Source organism: Bradysia coprophila, unplaced genomic scaffold (genome assembly GCF_014529535.1).
Source record: "Bradysia coprophila strain Holo2 unplaced genomic scaffold, BU_Bcop_v1 contig_87, whole genome shotgun sequence".
Classification (NCBI taxonomy): Eukaryota; Metazoa; Arthropoda; class Insecta; order Diptera; family Sciaridae; genus Bradysia; species Bradysia coprophila.
Window position 1 is genome coordinate 1342105 of NW_023504014.1, and position 27372 is coordinate 1369476.

Here is a 27372-nt window from a genome sequence, read left to right on the forward strand (position 1 = left end):
TAAAAGTAGTTTTAGGCCAAAACCTTTCGGTTGATGTATCTTAATGCTTTAGTTCCTTTGGTGGCACTTTTTACATGCTAACCCTGCAATGCCCTCTATTATTTTGACACAGTTGCGTTTATGTTTTATTATGTTATTTCGACCACAAAAATGCAAAAACTTATCGAACATTTTTGACTTCATCACGTTTTGGTATGGTGGAAAGTCTGCTGACGGCACATAGCCAGATATATGTTTGAACAAACGAAGTAAAAGACTTATTAAAATTATTAGATGGAGAGAAGTGCGAACAGTTCTTGTCATTGTTCTTGCAAAGGGTTGATCCATTTTGTTCGGTTGATTTACGTTTTCGCCTATGACGAAATGACCATTTTATTTACGGCAAATGAATACTGTTTGCTTAGCACAAATAATTTAGCGCCAATTTCCTTATACATTTGCAACAGTTTCTACGTTTCCGTGAACCGAAAATTCAAACAACATCTGAACAAACAATTTAGTAACTGACGCAAATTCTTGTGATTCCGTAGAAATAAAGAGAAAATAAGTGATTGTATGAACTCTGAAATGCAATTTGAACAAGAGCATTATTTAAGTTTTGAGTCGAACGTCGTTTGATCTGTATAACGTTATTAACGTGAATCACACGTCGTGAATCAACAACAGCAATGACTGAGATCTGTCTAACGTGACACATAACTGAACATAATTTCTATAAGCTCGTCATGAATCAAAAACAAAAAATAGCGAGTTTTATTAATGTTTCACCCCAAAATATTCTGCGGGTTGTTATATAACAGTTAGTAATCCATTTCATGAAATTTAAGACCAATAAGTAATTATCGGCATAATAGGTATATGGCGACTTTCACTTATAATTAGAAGTTGCTGTTAAAGTGCAAAATTTTAGTAAACTTTTCCCGATGGACAAATATTCAATTGAAAATTCTTTGTCTGTCAATCCTTCAAAATTTTACAAAAGAAAATCTGCAAATAGTTAGAAAATCCGCAAAAACATAGAAAATCATTTTACACCAGTGGCTTTTAAAACGCTTGGTCCAATGGGTTCAGACACGAAATGTTTTCCAATGAAAGTGTAAAACAGGTATGGTCTATTGTCCGCCCGGAGGACATAAACATTTGATTTTCGTACTTAAACGCACTCATTTTCATATTATTTGACATAAAATATGAGTGTGTTTAAGACGAATTCGCCGACCAACCATATCTGTTCTAGACTTTCATTGATGTTTTCTAACAAAGTTGGGCAGAATGATAAGGAAGGAAACTGGTGAGAAAAGGTCTTTGGATTTCTTGTTGCAAAAACTGTTAATCTCGATCCAAAGAGGCACTTTTGGAAAAAAGTTGACAGATGATTTTATTTTGTAGTTAACTACATTTTGTAAATAAAAGCTTGAATAAAAAAAATCAGAAAAATCCAATCAAAACAAGAAAATCCTTGAAAATGGAAAAAAATTCATTTGAAAATCCAACAAGATTCAGTAGAAAAATCATTGAAAATCCTCAGATAATTGTGTTTTTGGAAATCTTTGTTAACTAAATTTACAATTACTTGTCCCTTGACTATTCCATACTGCTATGTCTAACCGAACTTTCGTAATTTTGTTCAAGAAGAACTACATATATCCCAAAGTGGGATTTTTTACGTGTGCGAAACAGTATATGTCGAGTCAGCGTAGAATTCACAATATCAATACCTATTTTTCGAAAGTTGATTTGCTAGAATAGATTAAGATTGGCTCACCTAGTATGTGTATATTACGTAGATGGAAGCACGGGGTTTCAGTGGGTTTCGAACATTTAGTTTTTTCATGTTGCAGATATTGCAGTGTCAAATTCTGTCCAAGATGTGACATATTTGCAAGGTATTGGCCTTTTTCACAAAGTATAATCAGCGTAACCTTCGTAAAAACAATCTTGAATCTGACAAGAGCATGTGTGCCAACGTGTAAAAAACAAATGTTCAAAACCCACTGCTGAACCGTGGCGATCCGTTTGTCAAACGGACAGTACATAAACAAATTCCATCACCTATTTCCCAAAATTTTCCCATGTTTTCCAGATTTACAATTTTGTTTTGAAAATCTCATCAAACTTTTTGTAAAAATTTACAAAAATCAATTTTCCAAAGATAGGTCCTGAATTAACCTATACTTATACAAGTGAAACTCGCAATCTCTCTAATAACCGTAATGCAAATATTGTTCTATTGAAACATAAATTCAAACTTATTATGATTTTTGGAACATCTTCCCCATTTCTATACAAAATTGTTCTGCATTAAAAATGTAAAACAATTTCATTTCAAAACGCAACACATTGGCGATGAATATTTTCGGCGGATAGATCCCTTTATTCGCCGGTTCCATATGCCGCTTTTCATAAACTCATTCGGTGGAAAATTTATAGCAAAATTATAAATTCAATGATTTATGTTACTGTTAAAAACAATTTTTTTTTTCTTCTGTATAATAACTAACAACATCCAGCGAACACACTGAATATACAGTTTTATCGGCAAAACTGAAAAACATTTTCCGGAAATATTAATATAGAAATTTGGATATGAACAAATATATAATCTTTTGTTGTGTTTTTTGTGTGTAAACTTTAATATAACGCTTAAAGAAGATCATCTTTTGGACCATTATTTCGTAGTCCTAAATACCATTATTCACATTAAGTGTGGTGAAACTAAAGGCAATATAGCAAAGCACATCGTGTAACAACAGATTCCATATTATAAAGTGAAGAAACTTGTTCGTCGTTGTTATGGTAAACTAATGTTATAAAATATATGTATACGTTCATACCATAATAGTGTGACTGGGTATGACTACAGGGATGTTTATAATATAATCTCACCTCCCGCGTATTTATAATTCTGTCATAGATATCCTTTGAAAAGATGTATGTCAGATTCCAAAATAAGATCCCAATTTCCCCAACACGTATATATATTACAGTTAACCGAAAAGCAATGGTGTTGAAAACATGGAAAGATAAAAATTTTGTGCTGAAAAGTTTCGGTTATAAAATACCTTTTTGTGGATGCCTCTCGGTGGAGAAAATTTGAATATTTAAGGCGATGAAATGTAAATATTAATTATAAAATAACACAAAAGCTTTGTAAGTTTTCATTAGATAATGATTACCGGAGGATCAGGTTGACAGATAGGCACACATCTGTGGGGAAAAATATTGGAAAGACTGAATATACATACGACAGTCGTTATAAGTCATTGGCCCGTATAGCAGAGCGTAGTTAGATATTTTGTCGGTTATTTCCCGGGAGTTAAGTTTTATTAAACATTTACATAACTTTTTGTTTTGATGGGTCGCTGTACTCTCCAGTTATTCGAACAGTACAGTACCAACGATCTTTGGAGTAAATTAGAAACTTATTTTCGAAAAGTTTTTTTTTTTTTGAATTTATGATTTAGCGTTGTGATACTCACTACTTGTTCAGCGTGAGCATACCGTCTACTGTCTTGTGGGAACCGGTGGAACAACTTAAGATGGACTGGTCTGTACTGTCCTAGGGCCATCATCCAGTTCTGAGGCCGAACCAGCTCTCTATTCGATAACCTATCTATCAACGTTCACTCGACGTGATAACGAATTGGGCAAGGAGAAGAGTGGTTTTAACTCCAAAATGTGGTTTTAGTTCCAGCTTTCACGTTGACCTGATTAAAAAATTCAGGTTTTAGTATATTTTTGATCACAAATCCAGACTTCATAATCTGCTTAAGGGTACCTGACCTAAACCCAACCAGCGTTCATATTTTGGGATTGCTTAATTAAATCGGTTGGGTAACAGTGCTTATTGTTTCTTCACAAACCTAGTCTAGTCTTGTCCTAGTCTAGTTCGGTCCCATACTTTAACCTGTTACAGACGGCAAGTAATGACCGGTATTATTATCGGGTCTATTACTTCCATCGATCAAAGTATTTTTAGTCTGTTGATTTGAAATCTTCTACTTTAATTTTTGTAACATGCATTTTACCATATAACGGACCATATTACCCAGAGTTTGCCACTATTTTTGTCGTCGTTATCGATAACAGATGAATAGCTGTATGTGACAGGTTAAGCAGGTTGTCCTCTCCGATAGTCATCACTGTGTCTGAGGAGTAGTTATAGTTACAGTTCATCCATTCTTCGCAACTTCCGGAGAATAGAAGTCGCTACGTAATCAGTAATGAGTTCTGTTTAATGTGGGCGTACTGTTTTGCACATGTAAAAAATCCTACTTTTGTATCTAAGATGTTCTTCTTGGTTTCTCCGATTTTTCTAATTTGCCATTCGGAATAGGATACGAAATGAGAGAAATCAGGATTAGCAATAGAGGGATTCTCTTGAAAAACAGCCTACCGAAATCGGACGCATTTTCTAGTGGAATTTTCTGTATGTAACCTAGAAAGGACTTTTTTTTTATAAATAGTTCTTTATTATCACTTCTTTTTACACTAGTGTGAAGTACAAAATAGGGGTCAGCTTAACAAATTTTCTTACAATAGAAGGATTACGTAAAGGTAGATAAAAAGTACAACAAAAAATAAGAGAACACGCTCATTTGATGATAATATCACAGGTCATATAGGATTAATTAGGTTTAACAAAAACAAAAAAGAAAGAGGTATCGTGACTGGGGTCACATCACAGTTAGACATCACAGTTTAAGTCATCATTCTCAGTTTATAAAATAATAAGGTGACACCGGTCCAAACTCATCACTTTCACTTATCACTTTAAGCTTCACCTTCGATCGAAAAATTTCAATGTTATTGCACTGTCGCAGATCGGAGTTAGGTCTATTGTACTCGTTGATTGACTGTCGGAGAGAAGGATGAAGTTGCGAATCATAGACTTGGCTCATTCTTCTCGATGAGCGTTGATAAACGGTACGGTTGAGCCTAATGTCGAAAACCGAAGTGAGCATATTTCACCTCAACAATCAACAGGCTGGCCGGCAACTGGACGTTTCTATCGATGGAGTTCGTCTCAAACATAACTATCTACCGTGCTATCTGGGCATCCCGTTAGACAGGTCGTTAACGTACAAAGATCATCTGGAGAGACTCTCTCAAAAAGTTAGGACTCGAAACAATTTGATCCAAAAGTTGTCCGGAACCAACTGGGGAGCGAACGGCAATGTACTTCGAACCGCTGTAATGTCGCTCGTCTACTCTTGTGCTGAATACTGTGCTCCAGCGTGGTACAGGAGCTGCCATGTAGACAAACTGGATGCTCAACTAAACTCTGCTATGCGCACAATAACTGGAACTGTCAATTCCACACCGATTCCATGGCTGCACGTTCTGTCAAACATTGCACCACCGGCGCTGAGACGGAAAATGGCTGCTCAAAAGGAATGGATAAAATGTTTCGATGACAGTAGAGGATATGACCTTCCGATCAAAAACGATCTTGCTGAGCCCCCTCCACGCCGACTAGCAACACGCTCTCCGATCTGGTCAGATGCCGATATACGTGATGAAAGTTTCGACATTGCAGCTGCATGGAAATCTTACTGGAACCGTAGCCCATATTTCACTAACAAGCATCTTATCGACGATCCAGACCAGAAACTCGCAGGTTTCGACCTACAGAGGCGGGAGTGGAAAATGCTCAATCGTTTTCGTTCAGGACATGGATGCTGCAATGAACAAATGCATCGATGGAATTTCGTGGAATCGCCTCTTTGTGACTGCGATAACAATGTGAATCAATCGATGAATCACATTCTCAACTATTGCCCAAATCGCCGTTTCGAACATGGTTTGGAAGCACTGCATGAAGTCTCGACAGAATCCATAGAGTGGCTAAAAAATTTGGACATTGAAATTTGAAGTGAATGAGTGAATTGACTTTTAACTAAATTATTTTATAATGAAAAACCGAATTGTGAAAGAAAAATGTAGACAAAAACCATACGATTAATAAAAATGTCGAAGCTATGCTTTGTCATCATCTTAATCATTTTGTGGAGATGCGTAACTCGATCAACAACAGCTAGATGCCCGAGTGGAAGTATGCTGGTGCTGTAGCGATAGGTCATTGAGGTTCTCTTGGGAAGTCGAAATAGCGCCTTGATGCAGCCGTTCTGGAGAGTTCGCAGTTCATTGAGCTTAGTCTTGTGGCCTAGACTGTATATTGGCAGCATGTACGACAAATGGCTTTGAACATAGGAGAAGTACAGTTGTTTACGTTTGTCAGCCGGAATGAACTTGCCTTTCCTCCACATAAGCGGGATAAAGGGCCGAATCATTTTCTTAACGTGATCGACATGTTTATCGAAGGTCAGATTTTCGTCGAGAACTAGTCCAAGATATTTGTACGACCGCACTCGTTTAATCTCCTCGTTGTCGACAGCAATGCTGAAGTCAGGAAGGTTACTTGCTCGTCCGAATGTCATGTAACACGTTTTACCTGTGTTCATTGTCAATACATTACGGTTCAGCCACTTATATAGTAACGTAATGTCGTACTGCATAATCCGTTGGAGTTCAACAGCAGAGTCAGCAGCATAATACAAGACAGTGTCGTCCGCGTACAGTAGGATTTTGCCCAGAAATGATAGTCGAAGAATGTCGTTCATATAGATGATGAGGTGCAGTGGTCCCATAATCGATCCTTGTGCGACGCCAACTAAGATTCGCTTGAATATGCTGGAATTCTCACCAACGACTGCGGCCGTGCTACGATTGTGTAAGTAGCTGAGAATGAGCTTAGCGGCATGTGCTGACAATCCGATACGTAACAGTTTACGCTCAAGTCTTATTGGATCTACCGTATTGAATGTCCGTTTCAAATCTACGAAGATGCAGGCACAATATTTCTTTCGTTTCCCAGAACTCTTCCTGAAGTTGAGCTTGAGAAAGTCAACAAGTTGATGGGCAGCGTTGACACAGCCAGATTTCTTGAGGAAGCCGAATTGGTCGGTGACAAAAAAGCCAAAACCAATTTCAAAAAAATTCTTCGAAGTTTGTGTGGCTGGTGAAAAGTGATCAAAAACCGAAAACTTGCACTTTTCTTACAAAAATTTCTCTAGTTACGGGAGCCGTACAGGCTCGTGTGGGGTGTCATTAGAAAGGTAATCATATGTACTATTGAGCCGAATAGGGACTTGATGGCTTTAAAATTCATCCACACTGAGATATGTGCAGTTGAAGTTTTCAACCGAAGACGTACACTGTTCTTACTGAAATTTCTCGAGGTACACAAAACGTACATGGTCGTGTGGGGTATCATTTGAAAGGTAATTTTATGTGCTTTTGGGCCATACTTACATATGAAAGTGGGTTTTTTTACGTGGGCTAAACAGTAATACTGAGCATATATCAAATGAGACAAAATATTTTTAATCGAACGATATTTTTACGCAAAAGCTTTCCAATAGGTTAATGGATTTGTTACTGCTAAAATGCATTTAACATTTAACCCAAATATACAAGTTTACTTTGAATTGTAAAATTAAAATGATTTTTTCCCGTTGCTGTATTCAAATTTAATTGAGACATGTTCTTTCACATCATAGAGTTTCAAATTAAAACTTTCAATTATGGCATGGAACATCCAGTGAAACCAACAAACATTTACGATTAAATAAATTACTGCAACTGTTTGATCTTTTTTTATGAGTACAGCGCGCTTTTATGCAATTTCATATTTTGAAATCAATAATTTTGCCACAATTAATCATTCATTAGGTATTCATATTGAAAAAAGAGGAACATTATTATTTGATGTGAAAACGGTATATGGTTCAATGGAAATTCCGGTTCAAACTGTTAATACGTTTCCACTCAGAACATACAAATTCACCGAAAATCATTTATTTAGTAACTGCGACATTTCACGAAACAGATAGCATAAATCGTCTATTATATAGGTATCTGAAGTACAAAAGTACACGAATGATAGTATAACATGTCTAATATATGTGTTCTGGTAATTTATTGAATCGTTGGACAAACAAAAATTATGTGGAATATCTTTCCATTAAGCTGTATAAGCAGATGTAGGAGGTTATTTCAAGAAAATCGGTTTTTCTACGCCACACCTCTTTCTTGTACTCATACACAACGATGCTGATCTAAATATACAATTTAATTACTTTCCAGTTAGAATCATTTAGAGATACCGCGTCTCGCCATTTATCTATAGTTACAACAACAATGTACAAAACATACTGAAGAATTGTACGTGTTCGGTGCGTGCTGTGTGCGTCTATTTTAGGAAACTAATGTGAATAAGTGAGAGGGAATTTTTGATCGTCAATTTACCTGCCTTCTGTAAGTGGAAGGTGGCACTTAACAAAAATAAATTTTAAGAGTTAACTCTTCCTCAACAACGACACCACACCGTTACTATTCATTGCAGTTAAATTTGGAACTTCATATCGAATGATAAATAGTTCAGGATTGAATAGATTAAGGAATTTGTTCATGTATTGTCCGTTGACAAGTGAGTGCGGCGATCCCAGTTTTTTGCATGTTACCACACACTTAGACTGAATAGACTGGCAATACGTCGACGTAACACTGAAGCTGAAGTAAACCGATAATCCGTATGTATAACATACATAAAATACACCAACACATTCATACGTCGATCGCGCACTATTTGAGTGACTCCTTACTGCTGATCATCCTTATTCGATCTTCTTCTTCTTCGTCTTCTTCCTCGCTTAATTTTTGTCTACGACTAATGTATGCAAAACTACTCCTGATTTCTAGTTGTTTCAACTTTTCGGGTCAGCGCTTAATAATATATCCCAACAAAAATCTCTTCGAGAAAAGTGTGACGCAGTCTTTGAAATACAATTTCTAAAATGAATGATATCGCTAGAGTTGACGCTTTCAGCTTCGTTACGCAAAAATTAAATTTTACACCCAATTTTAGTTCAAACAAGCTGGCTTAGGTTTTCTCATCATCTGCCAAATAATTAAAAAAAAAAATTAGACTGGAAACAACCAAAATGGTTGCGTCGCAAAGTGGCAAATGTTCAGGAACAGACCAGCAAGAAAATTTATCTGCCACATGCGACGCAGATTGTTTTGGTAAAATTTTAGTTGTCACCAGTCTAAATTTTTTTTTGGTAAAAATTATTTGGCAGATGATGAGAAAACCTAAGCCAGCTTGTTTGAACTAATTGGGTGTAAAATTTAATTTTTGCGTAACGAAGCTGGAAGCGTCAACTCTAGCGAAATCATTCATTTTAGAAATTGTATTTCAAAGACTGCGTCACACTTTTCTCGAAGAGATTTTTGTTGGGATATCAGTCGTTTTAGAAGTTTAGTCAACACTGCTTTTTATAACAGTTTACAGTTTTAATTCAAAAATTTTACGAAAATCGAAAATTTGACGAAATTCGAAAATTTGACAAAATTTGACGAAATTTGACGAAATTCGAAAATTTGACGAAATTCGAAAATTTGACGAAAATCGAAAATTTGACGAAATTCCAAAATCTGACGAAATTCAGAAAATTTGACGAAAATCGAAAATTTGACGAAAGTAATTCTCCATCTGCCACCATTCATTAAATATCTCCAAAACCCCAATTGACCCACCCATTTCCAACTTTCGACATTTTTCACATATGCCCCTCTGTTCTACTCGTAAAACTCTGAGACTTTGCCGAAGAAAGTAATTCTCTATCTCTCATAACCCAAAAAAATATTAGTCCTTTCATCCTACGCTCAAGTAGCTCAAAATTTGGTCACTCTAATCACTCTAGCTCAAACGAATCTGCCGATTTTTTTATCTATTTTTTTGTTCGAATCGTGTTACGAATACCTTTCATTTGATGGGTCGCACGCCTCTGTAGGTTTCAATACAGCTAAGCTACAGCCGAAAACGCGTTCCCGACCCTCGAAAACCACACTCAGAAACCACTTTGAGGCCAATAAAACAAAATCCTGTTTTTTCCTGGGGTAATGGCGTATCACATTTTCATTTTTATGCCCACCCTGAGGTTCCTGCAAAATTTCATGGAGATTGGCTGACTAGTTTCCGAGATCGACCGTCGATATATAGATAGACAGATAGAAACATACAGAGTAAGTTGAAAGATTTTGATTGTTTGGAAAACGTTAATTTGGTGCATTTTCTATCAAAATGACCAACTTCAAAACGATGTATCTCCGGCAATTTTAAAGTTACATAGTCGAGTGATAGCTCGTTTTGCTCGTATTTGAAGCGCGAATAAGATAGAATAGGATTTGTGGTGATACAGGCCAAAGGAAAGAATCTTAAATTCTCGCCTATATATAGTTGCCGCGTCTCAAACAAATTTCTTCGTTCTTTTTTTGGAAGGTAGACTGCGTCAAGTCCTCCGCTATCGCTCCGGACATGATGCCGCGTCTCAAAAAATTTTCTTCGTTCTTTTTTTTGGAAGTTAGACTGCGTCAAGTCCTCCGCTAACGCTCCGGACATGATTTTAGGTTATTTGGGTTATGGTCGGAGGGCGTTCCTCATTGATCGTGTTACGGGGCAGAGAAGTGATAAGTTGTTACGCCTATGGAGAGATAGAAGGTACATGTGAATGACAGTTGGCTCCTATGCGAGAGAATATTGGTGTCAACTGTCATTCACATGTTCCTTCTTATCTCGCATCAGGTGTAACAACTTATCATTTCTATGGTTATGGGTCTCGCGCTTCCAATTTCATTCCGTTCGCCTTGCCTTTGACCGAATCGTTTCTGTCGTTGTCGTCCAACTGGTCTTCTCATTTTACCCATGTGCGTATGTCTATCGAAAGGGTTTTTCTTGCTACATTGGTTTCGTCTTGAGAATGGACTTTCGCAAACCATTCGTGTGATGTAATTTTGTGACGCCAACAGATATCTTCATCTTCATCTCTGCTGTTGTACGATCTCGGCTTTAGATCATCCTTATTCGATAGTTTTAGTGAAGCCACAAAGTATATATTTCCCAATTTAATTTGAAGCTTTCCAACTTTACCCGAATTCGAATCCTATTTTTATGCAACTCAGCATCATAATGCTTGAAAATTACGAACTTTAGATGCTTCTGTTGCATAAAACGTTGTATTAATCTCGGTGCAAAGTACTTTATTGGGCTCACGATATGATTATGATAATTACACATCTAGAGCCTAATAAAGTACTTTGCACTCGATGTCATAAATACTTATTTCGTAATTTTGTATTTTGCCCGAAAATTGTTTCATAAATTCATGTCGATTTTTGAAAAAGAAATTCAGCGTTCATGTTACAGTTGCATCCAGTTGCTGTAAGAACTTTTATGGAATATAATATTATTACACTGTGGAAATAGCACAGCGAAGATATACGCGAGAAATATTACAAACTCGCTATTTTGTTTCAACCAAATTTTGCAAAAATAGAAAAAAAAAACCAATTGCGAAACATTGAAACAAACCGCCACCGTTGGCAGCATATTGTGCTATAGTAATATGAATTTTTCGTTGTTGGATTGGTTTTTAAAAGATTTAGTTTCACTCTCTTAAAACCTTACGCGGTGGCTTCACTGAGCGACACAAAAGACTCCTAATCTAAAGTTTTCCTTTGTTCTTTGACAGTAGAACAAAGGAAAAATTTGCATTCGGTCTCGTTTGTGTCGCTCTGTTACAGTTATTTAATATCAATTAACGCTAATTTTGTTCGAAAGTTCCTTTCACACTATTTTATAAATTTAATTATTTCGACACGATTTTGTGAGTGAGAAAAGAGAGAATGCGTACTTCCTATTCACTCTGAATATTTAAACATTTATTTATTGACTGGAAAACAGCAGAGAATGGTAAAGTTGAAAAGAAACGAACAACAAGTTCCAGGGAAGCTTTAATATTACTTAAGGCATGGTAATACAAAGAAAAGAATTCAGAACAATAAAAATAAAATGAAAGAACAGTACAAAGCTCTCGTGCAATCCGTTCTCTTTCGACATTTAAATAAATCATGGCTGCAAAACAGAAAATATGTTGGCCATTGTACCAGTTGTGTTTCACACCCCATTCTTCCGGGAAGAATTTTTTAATTTTCTTTTTTTTTCTTTCTCAAAAATAACTCTCAAAAATAACTCCAAGTAACACTCGTTCATCTATTAGCAACTGTCCTGTTTTGACATCACTTGATATTGCAAAAACAATCAAAATGACGAAAAACAAATAATTCTTTTTTGCAATTTAACAGAAATGTCATTTCGTGACTAACTTATGTTTCTCACTGTCAACTCTCTCTTATATGACATAATGATTAATAGACCAACAGTGGTTGATTTATAATAGTTTTCCGGCTGTATTTATGGTCTCGAAATAGATTCTGTATCTAACTTCATAAAGCTCGGCATTAGTTTATGACATTAGATGCTTGAACAAAGTTGATGAGGTATATGTACAGCATATATACTCAACTCATTCAACGTTTACTGTTCGAGACTCTTTTTTTTCTTCTGATATCTTCGGATGTGAAATATTTTGGTCGAATATAGATAATATTTGCAATTATATTAAATGGAAGACGTATATATGTACCGTCATACCCCAGTCTGACTTAATAGAATAAGTTTTGCGAGTGAAATTTATCCTTTGACCCAATTTCAAATACACTTTTCTTCGGATATATCAGATCGAAGAAATATTTATTTGGTTGAGGAGGAACTACAAGAAAAGAAAATATTTATAAAATGGTGTTAAAAGGACACCCAATGGGTGGGTATGGCTATATACTTTACCAAGATTGTGTAGCATTTATTCACTCGCATGTACCTTATGTATATCTCATTTGGTAAATACAGTCAGATTAACAATAGTCATGCAAATGTCTAGTATCACGTTTTAGATTAGAAATATGTAATAGTCGTTCTGATGGCTTCTTTTGCCTTTTTGTCGGTTCTAACTCCTATATATACATACGGTTATCGTGAAATGATAACATAAACTTAACACACACTATCATTTTCTCTTCTGAATGGCTATAGAGAACCTTTATTCCAAGACATCCTTTCCTGTTCATTATTGGTTTATTCCAGCCTCATTTATAAGGTTGTACGATGCAATAAAAATCTGTTTTCTAACCTCATAGACCCCAAAATGCCTGCCATAATAATTTATTATGTGTTATGTGATGGAATATGTGGATATGTGTTATGTAAATTTTGTTTGTGTAGCTGGGATGCTTGAGTATAGAGAATCCTTGAGGTTTATAATATCGGTTGCTGGGTTGTTATGTGTATGCATTTTGTTAAATCTGATGCGTCGTCTTGTTAGTTTTGTGGGTTCAGTTACATGCATCCATATAAGATGCATATCCATTAATAATTAGTTTGTTGTGTTCTGAATAGATTTGCGAATAAATGTTTGCAGGAGTGGTAAGATCTGTTCATAAATTTCCATCGAAAATCATGGATTTTGTCGGAAGCGTTTCTATAATCTGTTGGAGTTTAATTTCTTGTTATTCGAAACGACAATTGTATTGTTGCTACGGAACACATAACGGAAAATACGCGAAGGAAGCAGAAATTTAATACCTTGATTGAAGCGAATCAATCATACAGTGTATACGAATAGACTATGCCAATCATATTTAACCAATGATGCCATTTTAAAGGTCATCAATAGTGGTGACTTTATCACTATTTTATTTCACCGGAATCATGCACACATTCAAATAAAAGCATTTCCGCCAAAAAAATCATTTTTTAAATTAACGGACAAAAAATTTCAGTTTTGTGGTGTCACTTACGACTATCTTCACAACAGACATGTCAAGAATTTTGTTTATCTGAATGGCAACATATTTTTGCATGTTTTCTTCACATTTTACCGACTGAATTAGCACGAAACGTTTTGCAGGGAATTTCTAGGCACATAAACTTAAGGAATTGAACACTGAATTGCATAATCGACACCAAATTGCTTTAAAAAATGAGATTTTCACAACACCCACAATGTTTGACCAAATTAATTCGTCTTTAAAATTATTTCGGAAAATTTGTCCTACATTCTGTTTAAAACAATAGAAAAAGCACACTCGGAACTATTTTCTGGACGAAATTTAAACTGAATCACTAAGTTTTACGCGAAATACTACAAATTTTCGACACAAACTTGTTTGAGATTAATAAACTGTGGCGATTTGACATTTCATCAAAACAAAATTCAGTGAATCAGTCAAAACTGGGTGAACTGAGTGAACAATACTACTGTAATTGTAAAGTGGCAAACTTAAGACCTTATGTGGAATTTGGGTGGAAAATGGCGCAAATCACATATTTCAGGAATTTATAAAGTGGAAAATCTTTCCGGTTTCAAGTTTTTTCGTCAAAAGACGAGACACGGGTATCTTTATTTTCAATTTCTAGCTACTTTATGCAAAAAAAATTGAGAAAAAAAGTCATTTTGGCATAGTCTATTGTCGGTATAAAACACTGCTTTCAAAGTCACTGCCTAAATCATTACACAAATGCTTATTTCGGAGTAGGGAATTAGAATAATAAACTCCCGGGAAATAATTAATTCAAACAGGGAAATCTTCAGTTTTGTTTCCACTTAAAATGTTCGCCGTGAAGGATTTCTATTGGTTGAAATTCGTATCTATCGAAGCTCTCTTATGACGAACATTTTTAAGTGAAAATCAAACCTTATGATCAGTAGCTCTGTATTATGCGTTTAAAGTTAGATAATGTCGATGAGTCTAATTAGAGAACGTCAGAGAACGGCAAGCTACATTGTCCCAAAGAACAATTGTTTGTGTTTCCGTTTGTGTTGGACATTCAGTTTTTCTTCAAACAATCTGACGTTCCATATTATTTGACTGATGAGGCGACATAACTACACGGTCAATATCGTCAGGAACGATAGTATCGTCGAAAAAAATTTCATCCAGGACGATAATATCGTCTAAAATTATAAATTTTAAAATATTTTCAGGACGATATTATCGTTTTCTGGACGAGCTCGCATTGCGGCCCTCCGCTTCGCTCCTAGGCAATGGGCCGGATCGCTCGGCGTGTTAAAACGCTTTTTATGTACAATCAAAGTTGGTATTCATTTCGTAAAAAGATGAATTATTTAGGGACGAACTAAACGCCTTTTTTAAACACTGATGTGTGATTTCCTCTGACAATTGTTTTTCGATATTTTGGAAGAGAATTCGGTTCTTGCTGCACCTCTGAGTAAAATTGAGTCCTGGACAATATTACCACCCAAAACTAAACGATAATATCGTCCTGGGCGATATTATCGTTTTTTTAAACGATAGTATCGTCCTGGACGATATTATCGTTTAAGAAAACGATAATATCGCCCAGGACGATATTATCGTACAGAAAACGAAAATATCCATTAGATTTTCTAGAACGGTAATATCGTCCAGAAAACGATAATATCGTTTTTTGAACGATAATATCGACAAGAAAACGATACTATCGTCCAGACAATATTTTAGAATTTTACAATTTAGACGATATTATCGTCCTGGATGAAAATTTTTTGGGCGATAATATCGTTTTTTTGGACGATAGTATCGTCTAAAAAACGATAATATCGATTTTGAGACGATACTATCGTCCAAGAAACGATACTATCGTTTTTTTGGACGATGCTATCGTCTAAAAACGATATTATCGTTTTTTAGACGATAGTATCGTTTTTTAGACGATAGTATCGTTTTTTAGACGATAGTATCGTCCAAAAAAACGATAATATCGTTCCTGACGATATTGACGGTGTGGAAATGTCCCGCCACCTATTTGACTGATACAAACAATATGATAGCCTGTGGTAACCGAGGTGTTGTGGTTAGGGTTCCCAGATCGCAAATTTCAAATCGAGTACATTTCCAACTTGAAAAAGAGTACCAAAGAGTACATTAAATGGAAGTGGAAAAGATACGTTACAAATAATTTGGCCGAAAAAGAACTTCCTTCATAAAACTGTAGAATTATTTACGATTGCTGTTCTGAGTTTTTCGCCTGAGGCGCCTTCATTTAATCACATTAAGCTTAAATCGGTAATATTTTTCAAGGATGCTGGCGCCCCTTTCTTTGACCATGAGTGAGGAGTCTTCCAAAGCTCTTTTTGCAAATTTAGTGCTCTGCCATATAAATTAGTGATTTTTACCCGAAACTATGTTTCGAAAAATTTAAGGTTTCCTTGAATTTGCTAAGTATGATTTGTGTACAATCTAATTGGAATGTTGGTAAAACATCTACGCCATCAGCGCTCCATGCACAAACACAAAAAAAGTGACATGACAAGTATCTGAAAGTGACAGATAATGTATGAAGATTTCAATTTTTGTTTTTATCAGTGTAAGTCAATGTATGACACACTGTCCGAGTGTGGTATCAGTCTTAGAGTAATTATACCTAGAGAGGAAATTACGAACAGAATTACGTAAAATTTGTGGTCCCGACATGAAATACGTAATATTTGATAGTGTGGGTTTTTCCCTACTAAATTGGTGGGCAAATTAGCGCAAAAAATTTAAATGTCAACGCCTACATGTGTTAGTAAAAGCTCTACGTAAAATTGTACGAAATGTGAATCTTATACAAACTGATGTCGGGACCACATTCTATCGTACGAAATACCTCTCTAGGTATAATTACTCTAAGGTATCAGTAATCTAAGACTTCGTGCTTCGTACTTCATACATGTTACGCACATTCAAACTGATACTGCTGTCCCTGTCTCGCGCGCATAAGTGTATGTGTGTAATCGAGCTATGTTTCAATGTGATTTCATATGGATTGTATTTTTGGATTGAATAACGTTGAAAACAGAAAAAATTTCTAAATTAAGTTCAATGGTAGGAAAAACTGTGTTGAGTAATGGTGATTTACATGCTTTTGTTTTCCCTAGGGTCGAAAGTAGCTTATTACACACCTAGGGAAAACAAGGAAATTGGTTTAGGTTTCAAATTTATTTACTAAATATTATGCACCTGTCTCCAAATGTTTATTTCGACGAGTTGGTGATAGTAATCCTAAGTAGTAGGCGCGGATCAAAATCCAACTCGTCAAAATAAACATTTGGACATAGGTGCAAATCATTTTTAATGTGTCGATGCGAAGATAAACCCAGACTCCCTCTTCGAGCTGATGCATAATGTTAGTCTTACCACACAGAGACTTATACAATTCACTACATAACTCGGGATTAAAATGAAAAGTCTCGTTCTCGTTTATTTATTGACCTCGGCTATGTCTTGGAAACTCAACTTTTTATCCCTTAATATGTGTCTATCTGTTCAGTAAAGTGGTCTTTCGCGTTTTGTACATGTGAAAATGCCTAAAAACCGCCAGCCAAGGCTGACATTATTCCTTATTATTAGGAGTCAAAAATCCGAGAAAATTCCCGAAGATCTCCGATTTTCGACCCTAACCCTTGAAAAATAATGTTCTTCATCAATTTTGCCATGCAATTTGCTATCCACAGTTACATCAACCAGAACTTATCATTGATTTCGGTAGATTTAGTCGATAACAGATGAAATTGATGTCATTATTAATGATTAGAAATTCGGTAAATATAATTAACAGAATCCATTTTCCTATCCAACTGCTATTCAACTCAAATATTAATAAATACAAAAAAAATACTCGGAAATATGATAATAGCTGCTAAATGAACCCCCGTATCTACTTAATTTGTTGAATAACATTCTAGCTCCTACCACATTTTCGTTCTCAAACAAGTGGGGATAATAACGTACATGCTCCAGATTATATTCCTAAGGAATTAATAATTACAGAAAGTAAACCCGATTATTATGAGGGGGTCCTTCATGTATTTACACAAAATGTTTCGTTGTATTTTCGAAACGAAATGTAGTCTTTAGTCCTTGTCGACAATCCAGATAGTAAGCAAGAACATATACAAAGCCACAACCACTCTATTTGATATCGAACATTAATCTCTGTTGTTTTAGTACACTCGAAACAATTTTCGATTACATCGTTTAACGCGGCTATGGCCTTTGTTATGATGTTCAAATTCAAATAAATTTTAATTATTTTTCCCTTCGAAATCAAATTCCATTTCACTCTTTTGAATTTTATGCTTTTAATGCAGATATAATGCGATGAATTATTATGATTACGCTGGGATTCGTGTGTATATCCGAGGAAATGATTTGCAATGAGTTCAAATTGCTGTTTTATTTTGCTATATAGTTGAACTATGACAAAATTGCTCATTGGAATATTGTACTAGAGATCACTTGTTGAGTACCCACCACTTAAACACTTAAATCCGCTTAGCGATAACGCACACAAATGGACGATGGATTTTATCGCCTACGTTCTGTGTGTATTGCAACGCTGTTTGAATGTATTCCAGAGGAATAGTGAATACATTACCTACCTGCTTCTAAATTTTTATTTTGACCAGTGTGAAAGTTTGGAAGCACTTTACGTCCCACAAACCAGATACGTAATGTCAACATTGTCCTAGCAACATAACGAATTTTCAAGCACTATATAGTGTTCCATTTCGGAAGTTCTTCAGTTCTATTCTGCGGGGACACAATAGAAAAAAATAGTTTCGTGTTCACTTTTGCAATTTTTTATATGTGATGCTGCAGTGACAAAATTGTTCGAAATGTTTTTTTTGAAATTCGAACTGGAACGCTCTATTGTAGACTGTTCGAGTTCGAACTTTGAACAGCTTTCAAAAATGGATGTCGTGGGTACGCAGCTGTCTATTACTCGAAGAAAAAAAATAGCTTTGTCCCTGGCCGACGTACGTATCGAGTTTCTTTTGTTCTAAATGTCATATTTGAAATAAACAAAAGAAATTCGATGCACATGTCGGTTGTTGTGTGAAAGATGTTCAAAAATTCGAACTAGAACACTCACTCTATTTTCGTCTATTACCTACTGCTGCGATAAGATACCTCACCATGCGCCGTAGTCTATACTCGACATTGCAGTAATACTTGATTGAGCAAACACGGTGGCGGGACATTTCCACACCGTCAATATCGTCAGGAACGATATTATCGTTTTTTTGGACGATACTATCGTCTCAAAATCGATATTATCGTTTTTTAGACGATACTATCGTCCAAAAAACCGATATTATCGCCCAAAATAAGATAATATCGTCTAAATTGAAAAATTCTAAAATATTGTCTGGACGATAGTATCGTTTTCTGGACGATATTATCGTTCAAAAAACGATAATATCGCCCAGGACGATATTATCGTTTAGTTTTGGGTGGTAATATTGTCCAGGACTCAATTTTACTCAGAGGTGCAGCAAGAACCGAATTCTCTTCCAAAATATCGAAAAACAATTGTCGGAGGAAATCACCTACACATCAGTGTTTAAAAAAGGCGTTTAGTTCGTCCCTAAATAATTCAACTTTTTACGAAATGAATACCAACTTTGATTGTACATAAAAAGCGTTTTAACACGTCGAGCAATCCGGCCCATTGCCCCGGAGCGAAGCGGAGGGCCGCAATGCGAGCCGGGCGCCGGAACGGTGTCGGAACTTAGGAGTTAATTTTTTTTTCTCGCATCGTCTCATAATTAGTCTGTCTAATTTTTCTGTATAAAATTTAAATTTACGGAACCAAATGAACCAATTTTTAATATATATTTGCCGTCTATAAAAAGGTGTTTATCTACAAGATTTTGTGTTTCGTCTTCAACAACCATCCAGAACGATAATATCGCCCAGGACGATATTATCGTCTAGCATTTTTATTTTAAATAAATTAAAAACGATATTATCGTCCCAAAAATTATCGCCCAGGACGATAATATCGTCCAAAATAACGATAAATTTGTTCAGAAAAAGAAAATAACGATATCGTCCAGCGGATAGTATCATCAAAAAAACGATAGTATCGTCCAAAAAAACGATATTATCGTTTAAAAACGATATTATCGTTTAGAAACGATATTATCGTTTAGAAACGATATTATCGTTTTTTTAAACGATAATATCGTCAAGAAAACGATAATATCGTCCTGAAAATATTTTAAAATTTATTCCCTTGACTGAAAGTCAAGGGTCTTACGCCAGAAAATACCCTAAAATGTTGGTTACCACACAATGTATGAAATGTTATCAAAAACTTAATTGTTTTTTACCATTTTTTTTGTCATCACGATAACTTGAGTAATTCTTAACCGATTTTGATGATTTTCTTTTTAATCGACGAGGAATGAGATTCCTGAGGTTAAGTTCGAAGATGGGCCATCTCGGAATAAGGTTCTGGAAATTATTCCAGAAAAACAGGATTTTACTCTGTTGATAATTGTTCCCAAAATTATCGATTTGACATTTGGAAGGTCAAGTTCGACGATGAACTATGTGTGAACAATTCGTCAAAAGGTTTGCCAGAAAATATAAATGCAACAAAATAATCGATTTGATAATTGATAATTAACAAGCAGCAGATACCTAAAATTACATATACAGGGTAAGCAAATAGAATGCTGTAAATACAGCTAGGTCTTTTTTTGATTTATGTTGTGATTGATTCATGCCACACATTCAAAACTACAACGGAAGCATCATTTCGTCTAAACAACTGCAAGCAGAGATGTGGCTAAACAATGTTTCATGATCAAGAGGTACTTTATGCACGACGAGCAAATAGCAGCGGCCCAGAAGTACAGCACTGGTTGAAAGTTTTAACTTATTTGCTTACGTTTTTGTTCAAAAATCTATTGAGAAAATATCAGTCACTCAAAAGGTGCATTAGACAAAAAAAATAGTTGAAGATCTGCAAATTTGTGTCCACACATCAAATAATTTTCCTTGGTGCTAAATCGCTTAGTTCTCTTCTTTCAATCAACTGTCTTCAATTTGTCCATAATTAGTGATCCTTAATTAGTAATCATCCGTCCATAATTCCTTTCGCCTTCTCGCTCGTCCGTCGCCATGTAAATAAGCATCTAACACACTAACGCTAAATTAAGTTGGAAAGCCGTCCGTTGCTGCAAGTGAAATATTAGATTATATTTGTAATTTGTATTTTTTGAATAATAAAGTTCGTTAAGTTAAGTTAAGTCATCCGTCCATAATTTTTAAATGATTCAAAGTTATTTGTAAGCTAAATTTTGGTAAAATAAAATTTCAAGAAAAAAAGAATAAATAATTTTTAATTATACATAAAATATGTCCTCAATTGTCCTTTCTTTCCGGACCTACTCTTAATTCACGTATTGTTAGTTAAAAATGTTATTTTAGAACAAAAGAAATGGTTAAGCTTAAAGCTTTACATCGCTGTTTCATTCATACATATTGTTGTCTAATGGATTTTTCATTAAACCAAAAATTTGTCCTTTCTAAGTACATTCGACTAAGTATTTTTTTTCTCAAATTATTTATTTCACACGCAGAATGCGTCATTACAAGAGATATCAGATACTTTGTAAGTTATAACACAAAGAGGTGCGTCACCTTCACCCTGATTTCATATAATATTGACAATTATGACGCTTTTTTTATGAGATAAATATTTCATGTACTGATGTTGAAAAAGATTGTTCACAGTTGAGCGCACTTGGGAACTGCCCCCAAGGCCCTGCCTGTGCCCTCTTTTCTTCCCGTAGGAATCGGCGAGGAGTTAGGTCCGAAATGTGGCAACTTTAAGGAGAGTTTGCTTATAACTGATACACAATGATCGTATAAACAGTTTCTCATTGCCTAACAAGGAGTTAGGTTAATTGATCACCTATCGAATGATCGCCAACCCGAAAGAAATTCAAAACTAATGTGAACAATATACAACGTATACCGGCGGCAATGAGTGGTAAAACAAGACACATTCGCTACACATGTATGTGCTGTGCTATGCAAATGGATCAAGTAAGGACACCTATCTTACCAATACCGGCGGCAATGAGTGGTAAAACAAGACACATTCGCTACACACGTATGTGCTATGCAAATGGATCAAGTAAGGACACCTATCTTACCAGTGGAAAGTTCACATTAGATTCGAATTTCTTTGTAAAATTAGCTGTTACACATCGATGGGTGACAGAGAAATGACAACAGATGGTGTTGTCCCGGCCCAGACATCCGTTATCATTTCTCTGATGGCTTACAATTGACCTAACGTTGCGTCCTATCTACCCCACCTAATGTGGCAATTTTAAAGAGAGTTTGCTTATAACTGATACACAATGATCGTATAAACAGTTTCTCATTGCCTAACAAGGAGTTAGGTTAATTGATCACCTATCGAATGATCGCCAACCCGAAAGAAATTCAAAACTAATGTGAACAATATACAACGTATACCGGCGGCAATGAGTGGTAAAACAAGACACATTCGCTACACATGTATGTGCTGTGCTATGCAAATGGATCAAGTAAGGACACCTATCTTACCAATACCGGCGGCAATGAGTGGTAAAACAAGACACATTCGCTACACACGTATGTGCTATGCAAATGGATCAAGTAAGGACACCTATCTTACCAGTGGAAAGTTCACATTAGATTCGAATTTCTTTGTAAAATTAGCTGTTACACATCGATGGGTGACAGAGAAATGACAACAGATGGTGTTGTCCCGGCCCAGACATCCGTTATCATTTCTCTGATGGCTTACAATTGACCTAACGTTGCGTCCTATCTACCCCACCTAATGTGGCAATTTTAAAGAGAGTTTGCTTATAACTGATACACAATGATCGTATAAACAGTTTCTCATTGCCTAACAAGGAGTTAGGTTAATTGATCACCTATCGAATGATCGCTAACCCGAAAGAAATTAAAAACTAATGTGAACTATATACAACGTATACCGGCGGCAATGAGTGGTAAAACAAGACACATTCGCTACACACGTATGTGCTATGCAAATGGATCAAGTAAGGACACCTATCTTACCAGTGGAAAGTTCACATTAGATTCGAATTTCTTTGTAAAATTAGCTGTTACACATCGATGGGTGACAGAGAAATGACAACAGATGGTGTTGTCCCGGCCCAGACATCCGTTATCATTTCTCTGATGGCTTACAATTGACCTAACGTTGCGTCCTATCTACCCCACCTAATGTGGCAATTTTAAAGAGAGTTTGCTTATAACTGATACACAATGATCGTATAAACAGTTTCTCATTGCCTAACAAGGAGTTAGGTTAATTGATCACCTATCGAATGATCGCTAACCCGAAAGAAATTCAAAACTAATGTGAACTATATACAACGTATACCGGCGGCAATGAGTGGTAAAACAAGACACATTCGCTACACATGTATGTGCTATGCAAATGGATCAAGTAAGGACACCTATCTTACCAATACCGGCGGCAATGAGTGGTAAAACAAGACACATTCGCTACACACGTATGTGCTATGCAAATGGATCAAGTAAGGACACCTATCTTACCAGTGGAAAGTTCACATTAGATTTGAATTTCTTTGTAAAATTAGCTGTTACACATCGATGGGTGACAGAGAAATGACAACAGATGGTGTTGTCCCGGCCCAGACATCCGTTATCATTTCTCTGATGGCTTACAATTGACCTAACGTTGCGTCCTATCTACCCCACCTAATGTGGCAATTTTAAAGAGAGTTTGCTTATAACTGATACACAATGATCGTATAAACAGTTTCTCATTGCCTAACAAGGAGTTAGGTTAATTGATCACCTATCGAATGATCGCCAACCCGAAAGAAATTCAAAACTAATGTGAACTATATACAACGTATACCGGCGGCAATGAGTGGTAAAACAAGACACATTCGCTACACATGTATGTGCTATGCAAATGGATCAAGTAAGTACCCCTATCTTACCAATACCGGCGGCAATGAGTGGTAAAACAAGACACATTCGCTACACACGTATGTGCTATGCAAATGGATCAAGTAAGGACACCTATCTTACCAGTGGAAAGTTCACATTAGATTCGAATTTCTTTGTAAAATTAGCTGTTACACATCGATGGGTGACAGAGAAATGACAACAGATGGTGTTGTCCCGGCCCAGACATCCGTTATCATTTCTCTGATGGCTTACAACTGACCTAAAGTTGCGTCCTATCTACCCCACCTAATGTGGCAATTTTAAGGAGAGTTTGCTTATAACTGATACACAATGATCGTATAAACGATTTCTCATTGCCTTACAAGGAGTTAGGTCAATTGATCACTTGTCAAATGATCGCTAACCCGAAAGAAATTCAAAACTAATGCGAACTATATACTACAACGTATACCGGCGGCAATGAGTGGTAAAACAAGACACATTCGCTACAAATGCTATGCAAATGGATCAAGTAAGGACACCTATCTTACCAGTGGAAAGTTCACATTAGAATCGAATTTCTTTGCAAAATTAGCTGTTACACATCGAAGGGTGTAACTAACTAACTAAACCCTACAAATACCCTACTCTACCCCTCTGCGTTTTCACGGGCTTGGGACCGTTAAATAGCATGTGAAGCGTGCTATTTAGCCGCATTAGTAGATTTTGCTGTCATTCAAGCGACCGACATTAAAACCTAGAGCGCAATATACAACACATATCCACTAGCATAGCAAACAATATCAGCACAACCAAACATACCACACAGTGCAACAATTCTCTTCTGTATCTTTATTATACATGAGTGGCTCTCCGGATAACAAAAACAACAGTACTTTGCTTTGATTGGTTTACTCTTTGACAGCTGATCACCGACTAAAGTATGTCCTTGTTTCGGCAGAGATGTTTACTCTTTGACAGCCAATCATCGACTGAAGTATACCATTGTTTTGGTAGAGATGTTTTCTCTTTGACAGAAAATCATCGACTAAAGTATGTCCTTGTTTTTGGCAGAGATATTTACTCTTTGACAGCTAATCATCGAATGAAGTAAACCATTGTTTTTCAGAGATGTTTACTCTTTGACAGACAATCATCGACTAAAGTATGTCCTTGTTTTTGGCAGAGATGTTTACTCTTTGACAGCCAATCATCGACTTAAGTATGTCCTTGTTTTCAGAGATGTTTACTCTTTGACAGCTAATCATCGACTGAAGTAATCATTGTTTTGGCAGAGATGTTTTCTCTTTGACAGAAAATCATCGACTAAAGTATGTCCTTGTTTTGGCAGAGATATTTACTCTTTGACAGCCACTCATCGACTGAAGTATACCATTGTTTTTCAGAGATGTTTACTCTTTGACAGACAATCATCGACTGAAGTATGTCCTTGTTTTGGCAGAGATGTTTACTCTTTGATAGCCAATCATCGACTTAAGTATGTTCTTGTTTTCAGAGATGTTTACTCTTTGACAGCCAATCATCGACTGAAGTAATCATTGTTTTGGCAGAGATGTTTTTTCTTTGACAGAAAATCATCGACTAAAGTATGTCCTTGTTTTGGCAGAGATATTTACTCTTTGACAGCCAATCATCGACTGAAGTATGTCCTTGTTTTGGAAGAGATATTTACTCTTTGACAGCCAATCATCGACTGAAGTAAACCATTGTTTTTCAGAGATGTTTACTCTTTGACAGCCAATCATCGACTGAAGTAAACCATTGTTTTTCAGAGATGTTTACTCTTTGACAGACAATCATCGACTGAAGTATGTCCTTGTTTAGCCGAGTTGTTTTCTCTTTGACAGCCAATCACCGGTTAAAGTATGTCCTTGTTTTGGCAGAGATGTTTACTCTTTGACAGCCAGTCATCGACTGAGGTATACCATTGTTTTGGCAGAGATGTTTACTCTTTGACAGACAATCATCGACTAAAGTATGTCCTTGTTTTGGCAGAGATGTTTACTCTTTGACAGCCAATCATCGACTAAAGTATGTCCTTGTTTTGGCAGAGATGTTTACTCTTTGACAGCTGATTACCGACTAAAGAATGTCCTTGTTTTGGCAGAGATGTTTATTCTTTGACAGCCAATCATCGACTAAAGTATGTCCTTGTTTTGGCAGAGATGTTTACTCTTTGACAGCTGATCACCGACTAAAGTATGTCCTTGTTTTGGCAGAGATGTTTACTCTTTGACAGCTGATCACCGACTAAAGTATGTCCTTGTTTTGGCAGAGATGTTTACTCTTTGACAGCCAATCATCGACTGAAGTATACCATTGTTTTGGCAGAGATGTTTCCTCTTTGACAGCCAATCACCGACTGAAGTATACCATTGTTTTGACAGAGATGTTTACTGTTTGACAGCCAATCATCGACTGAAGTATACCATTGTTTTGGCGGAGATGTCTACTCTTTGAGAGCCAATCATCGACTGAATGTCCTTGATTTCGCAGAGATGTTTACTCTTTGACAGCTCATCACAGATTGAAGTTAGTTTATAGCATATCAAAAACTAAATTATTGTATCGGTGATAGTGATTTAAGATGCTTAGGAAGTTTAAGAATGAAAAATAAGCTGATCAAAATTACATTGCAATAATTGTCAGTCAAGGGACCTGACCCACCCAAAAGGTGGGACCTAGTAATTTTAGACGATATTATCGTCCTGGATGAAATTTTTTTGGCCGATAATATCGTTTTTTAGACGATACTATCGTCTAAAAAACGATAATATCGTTCCTGACGATATTGACCGTGTAGTTATGTCGCCTCATCAGCAAACACGCGTCTATGTGCAATGTCTCTTATAAACTACGGAGCATGGTAATGTACTATTAATGCCATTTCGCCTAACGCGAAACACTGTAAATAGGTTATCACATAATTCGATATATTTCGTAATTTAATTGCATATTATGTACTGTGTGCATGATGCTATACTAAGCTCTGACTGAAATTGGTTTTTTAATAATTCAGTGCAATTCGACTTGAGTCCCGCTTTAATTTGTCTAGGTTCGTCGCACCTTACAGTCTGTATTATATATACACGCCTTATGCTAACGTGGCTATATGCCTCAAACACCCTCGCATTAAACACTTTTTGATTTCACAATATCATAGCTTCATTCGACTTTTATTATAGATGACTCTGCCGTATGTGTAAACAATATCCTTTTATATATTCCTATCATGGGAGTAGGATTTACATCAGAGATTAATGACATTTTTTTCTCTCTCTATATATTTCATAAATGCGTATAAATGAATACATAATATTGTATGGGTATACAGCAAGCCTCCTATAAATGTACTGCTCCAGATCGTAAGATGTTGTGTTTTATTAACATATTTATACCATACATTCAACCCAGCCTCAATTTTGTACAAAATATTCGATGTAGCATGGAAATATGTCGAGCTTAGAGATGGATATGCCAGGAATATATAATGCAAATCCATCTAATTTTACTTCTAATTTTGAGACTTTTTTTGTGTGCCTAAATAAGCGTATACCGGCGCTAGACGTATACAATACAGTAAAAAAATAATCGTGATACATTGGC

The 27372-nt window shown here is 36.0% G+C and overlaps 1 long non-coding RNA gene across 1 annotated transcript; it reads left to right on the plus strand.

Moving 5' to 3' along the window:
• The first annotated feature begins 739 nt into the window (after positions 1–739).
• On the plus strand, positions 740–16647 carry LOC119084636. The gene is made up of 3 exons (XR_005089102.1): positions 740–750; positions 16237–16360; positions 16634–16647. It is a non-coding gene; the product is annotated as an uncharacterized LOC119084636 (long non-coding RNA).
• Positions 16648–27372: the final 10725 nt, after the last annotated feature.